The sequence below is a fragment of the Colias croceus genome, chromosome 30 (genome assembly GCF_905220415.1).
Source record: "Colias croceus chromosome 30, ilColCroc2.1".
Taxonomy (NCBI): Eukaryota; Metazoa; Arthropoda; class Insecta; order Lepidoptera; family Pieridae; genus Colias; species Colias croceus.
The window spans coordinates 5,049,809-5,060,000 of NC_059566.1; positions in this window are offsets into that span (position 1 = coordinate 5,049,809).

Below are 10,192 nucleotides of genomic sequence, written 5' to 3' on the forward strand. Positions count from 1 at the left end.
GTTTTGCGTCGCTAAGCCAAATAGAGGTTGCCTAACGTTAGCTTGTTTTGTTGTGATGTCGTGGCCGTATTGAGGTCAAATGCCTTCCGTTTGACGTAATAATATGTAAGTACGACGTTACTAAGTAGAAAAAGGGTTACACGTGCGAAGTTTGGATCTTAATAACTTCCCAAGCGTGTACCCGATCGCCAAGATGGTGGTGTCGAAAAATTGGTCACAATTAGGCCTACGTGTTGATATAAAAACCTTTTTGGCGCGACGCAAGCTGTGGGTGTTATAGCCTTCCGAAGTATGCTCCTTCCCTGGGATGAATCCCGTCCGCTCCAGACACTACAAACACTGGATATTGTTAATAGTTATGTTATAAATGCGATAACTCACTTTTACGCGCGTGGCTCTAAAATTACTATTTTTAATAATTTTATTTCGCGGAGCCAATGTTGAACGTGTATAGTCTAGGTGATTACTGGGTTAGGTTAGGTTAGGTTAGGTTAGGTTAGGTTAGGTTAGGTTAGGTTAGGTTAGGTTAGGTTAGGTTAGGTTAGGTTTTTTTTTTTTTTTTTTTTTTTTTTTTTTTAAAAAGCACCCGCCATCTCAGGGTGTTGTGTGCTTTTCCCTGGAATATTGTCCAGGGGTGTTTATTTTTCTTTTTAATCAATAAAATACCATTAAATTATTATTCACAAATTAGGCCTAAAAATAAAATACACTTTAAAGTAAAAAATACAAATTAACAATTTACACTAAAATTTACAAAATAATTATAAAATACTAAAATTCAACATTGCATTTAAAACTTACATAAATTAGAACATTACAACGACAATAATATAAAATAAAAAAAAATAAAACAATACGGCACAACACTTATAAAACTTAACCCTAACATCACTACTTATCACTATGTCTTTTATTTACCACCCCAACAATATATTCACAATAATTCAAAAATTCAGTTCTCATTTTATCCCCCAGGGCCGCGGGCAGATTCTCACCCGTCATCGCGATGCCCAATTTTTGCTCAATAACATATCTATCTCTTGCAAAAATCGGACACTCGAGCAACAGGTGAGAAACCGTCTCGTCGACTCCGGGCTGACACAGACACGATGGATTCTCCTTCAGCTTGAATCTGTTCAAGTAGAAGGCGAATCCACCGTGTCCAGTCAGTGCTTGTGTGGTGTGGTGAGTGATGTTTATTTTCCGAACTATTTTGTATGCAGCAGCAGCGCTTGGGAAAAAGAGCTTCGTGCCTCCAGCCGTCTCCCCCACATCGTATCTCCTGTCCCATTCCCCGATCGTATCCTGTCTCAGGATACGCTTGACGAATGAAACAGGACACAGATCGTAGTCGGGTTTCCTCTTCGACCCCAGAGCGGCCTCCTTGGCTAATTGGTCCACTCTTTCGTTCCCCCTTAGCCCTGCGTGCGCCTTAATCCAAAACAGAGCGACCTCCCGCCTCTGCGAAGCAGCTTTTCGGAGGGCCGCCCTTGTTTGCACAGCAAGGGGGTGGGGGGAACCGAGTGTGACTGCCTGGAGAGCCGATCTGGAGTCGCTGAAGATGCCGACCTTCGCCACTCCACTCTTGCAGGCTCTTTCTACTGCTCTTTGGAGCGCTAGGAGTTCGGCCTGGTAGACGGTGCAATACGACGGCAAAGCAAGCTTGACGGCCTTCGTCTCGGCCTCCCCCTCCCATACGGAAAGGGCGGCTCCGACTCGACCCTCAATCTTGCTGCCGTCCGTATAGATCCTATGTACGTGGCTACTAGCCACGTCGGAATACGAGTCCTCGTCCACCAGCCCGAACCCCAGCCCTTCCTGCTCTGCCGGATGTGGGTCCTCAATCGCCGGAGCCATTCTTTCCACCTCCCTGTCTCCCAACGCTGGGTGCGACACCCCCTTCTTGATCCCATATAATCTCGAAACTTCGAGTATTCTGAGGTCAAGGGGGAGTATCCCAGCCAACAGCATAGCTGAGTTCAGGGAGACGGTCCGATATGCTCGGCAGATCTTTTGGGCGAAACCCCGTTGAACGGTGTTCAGCCTTTTTTGGACCCCCATCTTTTCCACGGTGGGTGCCCACGCTGCCGATGCATACATAATAGTCGGCTCGATAACTGCTACATAAATAGTCCTAATAATATCTGGGCTAAGTCCCCAACCAACTCTGGCTGCCCTAGCCAAGAGTTTATACCGGGCGATTGCCTTTTGGCATACCGTCCCGACGTGGGCGTTAAAGGTGAGGCCGCTGTCGATTGTAAGGCCCAGTATTTTTATACAAGAATAATATTTAATTTCCACATTCCCCATAGCGAGCCGCGGCACGTCATATTTCAGCCTCCTCGTGGAGAGGAGGGCACACGTTTTATTAGGTGCAAATTTCAATTTATTTTCTTTTCCCCATTCGCTTATTACATTAAGGACACGGTTCGCTTTCGTTTCGATTTCAAGGGCCGTGTCCCCCTCAACGACCAACACAATGTCGTCGGCAAACGCCTGACAAAATACTCCCATCTCCTCTAACATCCATAGCAGAGGGTCCAGCAAGAGGTTCCACAGGATTGGTCCGCCTATGGACCCCTGCACGCACCCCTTGCTGGTCCCCCTACTCACTTCCACACCCGCATATCTAACTTTCACTCCCCTTTCACTCAGGTAGCTGCTGATCACCCGCCTCACGTTCGCCGGGCACCCAACTTCAGCCAACCGCACCTTTATGGCTGGCCACCAGGCGCTGTCGAAGGCTCCCTCTATGTCCAGCGATACCACAACAGAAATCTTCTTCTCCTCCCTCATATTTCTGATGTGGTTCACTAGTCTATAGAGGGCGTCCTCGGTGCTCCTCTGTGGCATAAAGCCATACTGGTGGGGGCTTATTTTGGGCAACAGGTAAAACCTGAGTCGGCCGACCAGCATCTTTTCGAAGATTTTGCCGAGAACAGGTAAGAGGCCGATCGGTCGATAGGCTTTCGGTACCCGGTATGATTCCCTGCCCGGCTTTCGCAGTATAACCACGGTCGCCCACTTCCACTGTGCGGGGAAGTAGGCGGCAGAGAGGCATCTGTTGAGCAAGGCAAGGAACCATCCCGGGTTACAATCTACAGCGTGCTGACAGATGTCGGCCGTGAGGCCATCCGCCCCGGGGGCCTTCTTGGGGTTGAAGGACCTTACGGATCTCTTCAACTCCTCCATGATGAAAGGAGGGTCGTCCGGGCCCGCCGGTGGTTCGGTGTCCAAGGACTCCGCACACCGGCGCACCCGACGATGCCCCTCACTTTCACCACTTTCCTGGTCCTCGGGGTAGAAGGTCTCCGCCAACAGTTCTGCCGAGCTCCGGGCATCGAGGGTCTCACCACCCCTCGAAAGGGGCAGATCCTCCTCTCTCCCTGTGGCTCTACTAAGCACCCTGTAGATGCCCTCCCAGACCCCCTCCCTATCCTGTTTCCGGCAAAACTCCTTCCAACTCTTCTCTTGCGCTTCTTTCACTGCCTTTTCATACATCTCTCTTTCTTCCAGGTACAATCCAACCACGCGGTCTCTGCGATCGGGTGCTGCGTTTCGGATCCTGCGTCTCCTCGTGGCCACCTGCTTCTTCATCTGCGCGAGCTCATCATTCCACCACGACAAGGTGAATTTCTGTGTGTGTTTTTTGGTCGGCATTGTGTCTCTGCATGTCTGTGTGATTGCTTCAGTGTATCTGTCTATTGCGTCATCTATTTGTTGTGTGCTGTGTATTGTGTCTATGTCTTGTATAGTTAATTGTCTGTCCGACATCAGCTGGGTCAGTTTCTCATGAAACTGAGTCCAGTTTGCCTTGTGTGTGTTAAATATGCGTGTAGTTCGTATTATGTTCGTGCCTGTGGATTTACGTTGTTTGATGCCGAAAGATATGCCGTTGTGGTCCGAGCTCGTGAGACTCTCCTCAACCCTCCAGTTGTCCACTCGGTTCAGCAGATCGTCGGAGCACGCTGTCACATCCACGTAGCTGGAGTACCTTTTCCCACCTCTGATGGTATCGAACGTAGGAATGTCCCCGGTGTTGAGTATGTGCATTCCCATTTCTTCCAGTACAGCAGACACGTCTCTTCCTCGCGGGTCTTCCACTTCACCACCCCACCACGGGCTTTTTGCGTTCGCATCGCCTCCCAGGACCATCCTATGGATACCCAGCTCTCTCCCTATCCGCCTAAGATGGTCCAGGTAGAGCCCCACTGGCTTATCGGGCTCGAAGTAGAAGGACACTACAATCATCTCCCAGGCTTTGGTTCTGAGGGTGGCCACAACGATGTTGTTACTGCTAAGGCGTGTATGTAGTTCGACATCCAGTGTGTCGTCGAGTACCACAATACACGCCTTTACTGCGCCACCCCCTTCCCCTTCGCACTGGAAGATCCTCACTCCATTGTATGTCCTCATACTTTTCGCCCCACCAACATAGGGCCCTTGCAGCAACGCTACGCATGCCTTACGCTTGGTGGCTTCGAGCAGTAGCTCCCTTGTGGCGATTTGGCTCCGCTGGAGATTAGCCTGCAATATTCGGTACTGGAAGGACTCACCTTGGGCAACCCTAGCAATACGCTACCGCCGATCTGGCTAGAGCGTCCCACTTCTTTCGTTCAAAGCATTCACGATCAAAGGCGCTGTGCTCAGCGCTACCTTTCTTGGCCTTAGTGCAGTTAATGCACTGGTTGGAGGTTAGGTTAGGTTAGGTTAGGTTAGGTTAGGTTAGGTTAGGTTAGGTTAGGTTAGGTTAGGTTAGGTTAGGTTAGGTTAGGTTAGGTTAGGTTAGGTTAGGTTAGGTTAGGTTAGGTTAGGTTAGGTTCCCGTGTGGAGTTTCTGGTCTCCCATCGGGCGCGTCCTCAGGTGGCGGATAGGGGGAGGCCCTCCAGATATGGGGGGGTACCGGTTGTCTTGCCGGCGCGGACCAAAACCAGCGTGGAGGAACTCGAGGGCTGCCACGTCCTTGTTGCAATTTCTGCTTTGCAGAGAATGTGCTGGGTTCATATTCGAACAGTGCTGCTTTTGCGGCGAGGTATGGCAACCAGTGGTTGCGGATGTTTTAGTCCTACTGGACGATGGGCTGCTCTGCAGCGATGGATGGCGGTTGTATCAATCGCGGCGCGGCGGGCTGGGCGGCAGGTTTTCTGTTGCCTGGTTAGGGGCTTCGGCCTCCCGTCGGGCAACCTGTTATCCGTCGTAGTGTTGTTGTCACGTCTAGCAGCTACGACGGACCAGGGGGCTTGCCTTAATCGGCTGGCCTGAGAGGAAGGACACCTCATCAAAAACCCTCAAATCCGCGTTGTAGTCCAGCGGCGTGGAATTCCTGTCCTTCTTGGACAGTTTGGCTCGGGAGAGCGTGAGCTTTTAGCTGTGTACACCCATGGATACCGCCCGACCTCCATGGTGTAAAAGGGTTATCCGGGTGCAGGGGGCACCGCCCGGATGGACGTTTTATATCCCCCATACTCGTGGGAACAAAAATGTCCTTTAACTCCGAAATGATCAACGACGACTCTGGCAAACACACAATTGACCCTGAAAACTTTTACGATTTGGAAGACACTGACGGAAGTATGTCTCCAGCGCGTGTCGAGACAAGGCGGGGCAGGGCTGTGCTGCGTTCAAGCTCCAGCTCTGTCAACAGCATTAAAGAAAAGGATGGAAGAGACAGGCTGTGGCGGAAGCGGACGCTGGACACCAGCTGTTCAGGTTCCGACACAGATGGCACAGGGGTTTTTACATCCCCATTTTTGAAGACCACCTCAAAAAGAGGGAAGGGCCGCCCATCGGGTTCAAGCGCCACTCGGCGTGAGGCCACATTTGATATGACGAGGATGCGTAAGATGGAGTTGGAGGCGCAGGCCGAGAAAGAGGTTGCTGAGTGCGCCGAGCGCATTGAAGTGGCGCGAGCTAGCGCTCCTCTCCCTCCCATCCCAGTAAAGTTGAACACATCTGAGGATCTCAGTCGCCGCATTGCCGATGACCTGGCTGCAATAGAGAAGGTGTTGACCAGGTCATCAAATCTCAAGGGCACTTTCAAAAAGACCTTGAAGATAGCCCACGATGATATTGAGCAGTCGGTGGCACAGTTGGAGAAGCGCACTGTGTCTGAGGAGACGAGATTGCTGCAGGCAGCCAATTCCCGCCTCCAGGCGGAGCTCGACTCCCTGAAAAGGGAGCTCCAAGAGGTGAAGGCCCCTCAGGGCTCGTCGCTGCCTGTTCAGCCCCAAGATTCAGACTCCGATCTGGTTGCTGTCATCTTGCGCCAGGTCGGAGCAATGATAAACGCGAGATTCGAGGCCCTAGAGGAGCGTCTGCTGCCGGCCAAGCGCATAAGACCTCCGCTGGCGGCGGATAGCAGGAAAGCGACGAAGGCGGCTGAAGAAGAGATGGCCGAAGAACTTGCACCGTCCCCTCCATCAAAGGCGAAAACATACGCAGGTGTTGCGGCAACATCGAAACCAGGCAGACCTGTGCCTGGGCCCGCAATAAAGAAAACCTCGAAGCAGGCAGCGGTCCCAGCGGTGGCGACCGAGGCAACCTCGAAGAAAAACAAGAAAAAGAAATTGGAAAAGGGGAAAGAAACGGGCGTCGTGCAGCCTGTTCCGGCGGGTTCAAAGCCCCCCAGAAAAGATGGCCTCCCGCAGCAGCCGTCTAAGGATGGAGAGTGGACTGTGGTTGGAAAGCGAGGAAAAGGAAACAAGGGGAAAGGGAAGAAGCGCGCGGCTAAGTCCCGCAAGAAGTCGCGAAAGCTCCACGCTCCGAATTCCTCGGCTGTCGTCCTTACCCTGCAGCCGAGTGCGAAGGAGCGTGGCGTAACCTACGCCGGTGTTTTGACGGAGGCGCGGCGTGAAATAGACCTCGCCGAAATTGGCATCAGTGCAATGCGTTTTAAGCGCGCCGTCACTGGTGCCAGGATACTAGAGATCCCCGGTGCTTCCAGCACCAAAGAAGCGGACTCCCTTGCCGCCAAATTGCGGGAGGTCCTCGGTGAGGATAACGTTAAGGTGTCCAGGCCGGTCAAGTGCGCAGACTTGCGAATCACTGGCCTGGATGACTCGGCCACAGTCGAGGACATTGCGGCCGCGGTCTCGCACGCAGGGGAGTGTACCGCGGAGCATGTGAAGTGTGGTGGCCTGCGCGCGGGCCCCCGAGGTGCTGTATCAGCCTGGGTTAGTTGCCCGGTGACTGCGGCGAAGAAGCTGGCGCAGACGGGGCGCGTAATGGTTGGGTGGGTTTCGGCGAAAGTATCTCTCACTGAGCAGAAGCCCCTGCGCTGTTACCGCTGCCTGGAGTTGGGCCATGTCAGCGCCACATGCTCCTCGTCGACGGACAGGAGTGCCACTTGCTTCCGCTGCGGTGAAACAGGCCATAAAGCTGGTGGATGCGATGCCGCCTCCGCTCGCTGCGCCCTATGCACGGAGGCAAAGCTACCGGCAGAGCATCGGATTGGAAGCGCAGCCTGCAAGGCCCCGAAGCCTAAAAGAGGCGGAATGCGGAAGCAAGATGGCGCTCGAGTCCCATCGTGCTCTGCTCCGGTACCTGATGAGGTACCACAAACGGAGGCAGCCATGGAAACGCAGTAATGGCCCCACTGCGTTTCCTACAGGCCAACATCAACCACTGTGCCAGGGCTCAGGACCTTTTACATCAGAGTCTGGCAGAGTGGGGGATTGACGTGGCGGTAGTGTCCGAGCCATACAATCTGCCCCCCCGGGATAACTGGGCGGGCGATCTGGATGGCTTGGTGACGCTAGTTGCTCAAGGCGGCACACAGCTTGAGCAAGTCATAAGGCGGCGGGGATGCGTCTCGGCGGTTGTCAAGGGTTTCACCGTTGTAGGGGCGTACTTCTCACCGAATCGCTGCCTCGCCGATTTCGAGCAGTTCCTGGTTGAGTTGAGGGATCTGCTAGACTTCGCACAACCTCAATCTGTGCTTCTGGCCGGGGACCTTAACGCCAAGTCGGTGTCTTGGGGCTGTGTGGCAAGTGATATACGTGGCTCAATACTCGCTGACTGGGCAGTTGCGTCGGGACTGACGGTTATTAACCGTGGAGCAGAATTAACTTGTGTTCGGCAGAGGGGTGGATCCATTGTAGATGTCACGTTTGCGAGCCCCCCTCTCGCTCGTCGTATACAAGACTGGAGGGTTCTTTTGGACGTGGAGACGCTCTCGGATCACCGTTATATCCGGTTTAGCGTCTCCACGCCCTCAACGGCTCCCAGTCAATTCCCCCCTGGCGATTGTCGTCCGCGCTGGGCACTTGGTAGCCTCGATAGGGAGCTCCTCATTGAGGCTGCCTTAGTGCAGGCTTGGCTCCCGTCGCAGCAGAATGGCAGCGTAAACGTAGAGGAAGAGGCCACTTGGCTTGCTGAAGCAATGTCAAAGGTGTGCGACGCGAGCATGCGGAGGGTGCGGTCGGTTCCACGTAGGCGCCAAATGTACTGGTGGTCCGCCGATGTTGCCCAGCTGCGTGCTTCATGCGTGGCTGCGAGGCGGGCGTACACCAGGCACAGGCGCCGTAGGCGGCGTGACGAAGAGGAGGAAGCGCGGTTATACGCCGTCTATAGGGACTGTATTGTGTCTCTGCAGGACGCAATCAGAAGCGCTAAGACCCGTGCATGGGAGGAGATGCTCGAGAGTTTGAACCGTGAACCCTGGGGTCGGCCGTATAAGAGGGTGAGGCAAAAGCTTCGCCCTTGGGCCCCGCCCCTGTCTCAAAGTCTCGAGCCACGATTTCTGCAGCAAGTGGTGACGTCCCTGTTTCCGGATCGGGGAAGACATTCTCCCCCACCGATGGCACCCGCGATGACTGCGCAGGAGGAGCTCAACAACGAAAATGTCCCTCCAGTCACTCGCAACGAGCTCACTGTGGCAGTAGAGCGCCTTAAGGCGAAGAATGCCGCCCCCGGCCCTGACGGTGTTCCCGGGCGCGCTTGGGTGCTGGCGCTAGAGTCACTTGGACCCAGGGTGGAACAGCTGTTCACGGAATGCCTCCAACAGGGCCAATTTCCCCGTAGGTGGAAGACCGGGAACTTGGTCCTGTTGCAGAAGGAGGGACGCCCGCGCGACTCGCCCTCGGCTTATAGGCCGATCGTGCTGCTCGATGAGGTGAGCAAGCTCTTTGAGCGCGTCTTCGCAGCTCGCCTCATCGACCATCTGGAGGGAGTGGGGCCGGACCTAAGCGAGAACCAATTTGGATTTCGCCGGGGACGATCCACTATCGATGCGATTGCTGAATTGCGGAACCTCGCTGATGATGCGGATAATGAAGGCGGAGTGCTTTTGGCGGTGTCCCTTGACATCGCCAACGCATTCAACACTCTGCCTTGGAGCTGCGTGATCGAAGCGCTCCGCTACCACAACGTGCCCGGGTATATGGTACGCTTGTTGCAGTCCTACTTATCGGAGAGGGCTGTGGCGTACCCCGCGCGCCGTGGATGGCAAGAAAAGGAAGTGACGTGCGGTGTTCCACAGGGCTCGGTTCTTGGGCCCCTTCTGTGGAACATCGGCTACGACTGGGTCCTGCGTGCCACTTATCTACCGGGTGTCAGCGTGCTTTGCTACGCGGATGACACCCTGGTAACTGCACGCGGGGCCTCGTATAGGGAGGCAGCCCTTATTGCGACCGCTGGTGTGGCGGAAGTTGTGCGCCGAATCAGACGACTTGGCTTAGAGGTCGCTCTCAACAAGTCCGAAGCGATTTTGTTTCGCGGCCGTCGAAGGGCGCAGGCTGCTGGTTCAGCTATCCAGGTGGGTGGCACGTCCATCGGCGTCGGTTCCACCTTGCGCTACCTGGGCATCGTGCTGGACAGCCGGTGGACATTTGTGGAGCACTTTCGTCGCCTCGCTCCCCGTCTTGTTGGGGTGGCCGGGGCACTTGGAAGTCTGCTCCCGAATCTAAGAGGGGCTGGGGGTGCGTGTCGTCGTCTATACACCGGCGTCATTCGCTCCATGGCCCTTTATGGTGCGCCCATTTGGGCCGACTCTTTGAGCGTCCGTACCCGACCCTACTTGCGTAGACCGCAGCGGGTCATGGCGCTCAGAGTCGTGAGGGCATATCGCACAGTGTCCTTCGAGGCCGCGTGTGTCATGGCTGGGACGCCCCCGTGGGACCTGGATGCCGAGATGCTGGCGGACGTTTATCGCCGCGTCACCGCGTCCAGATCGCATGGAATTAATCCATACCTG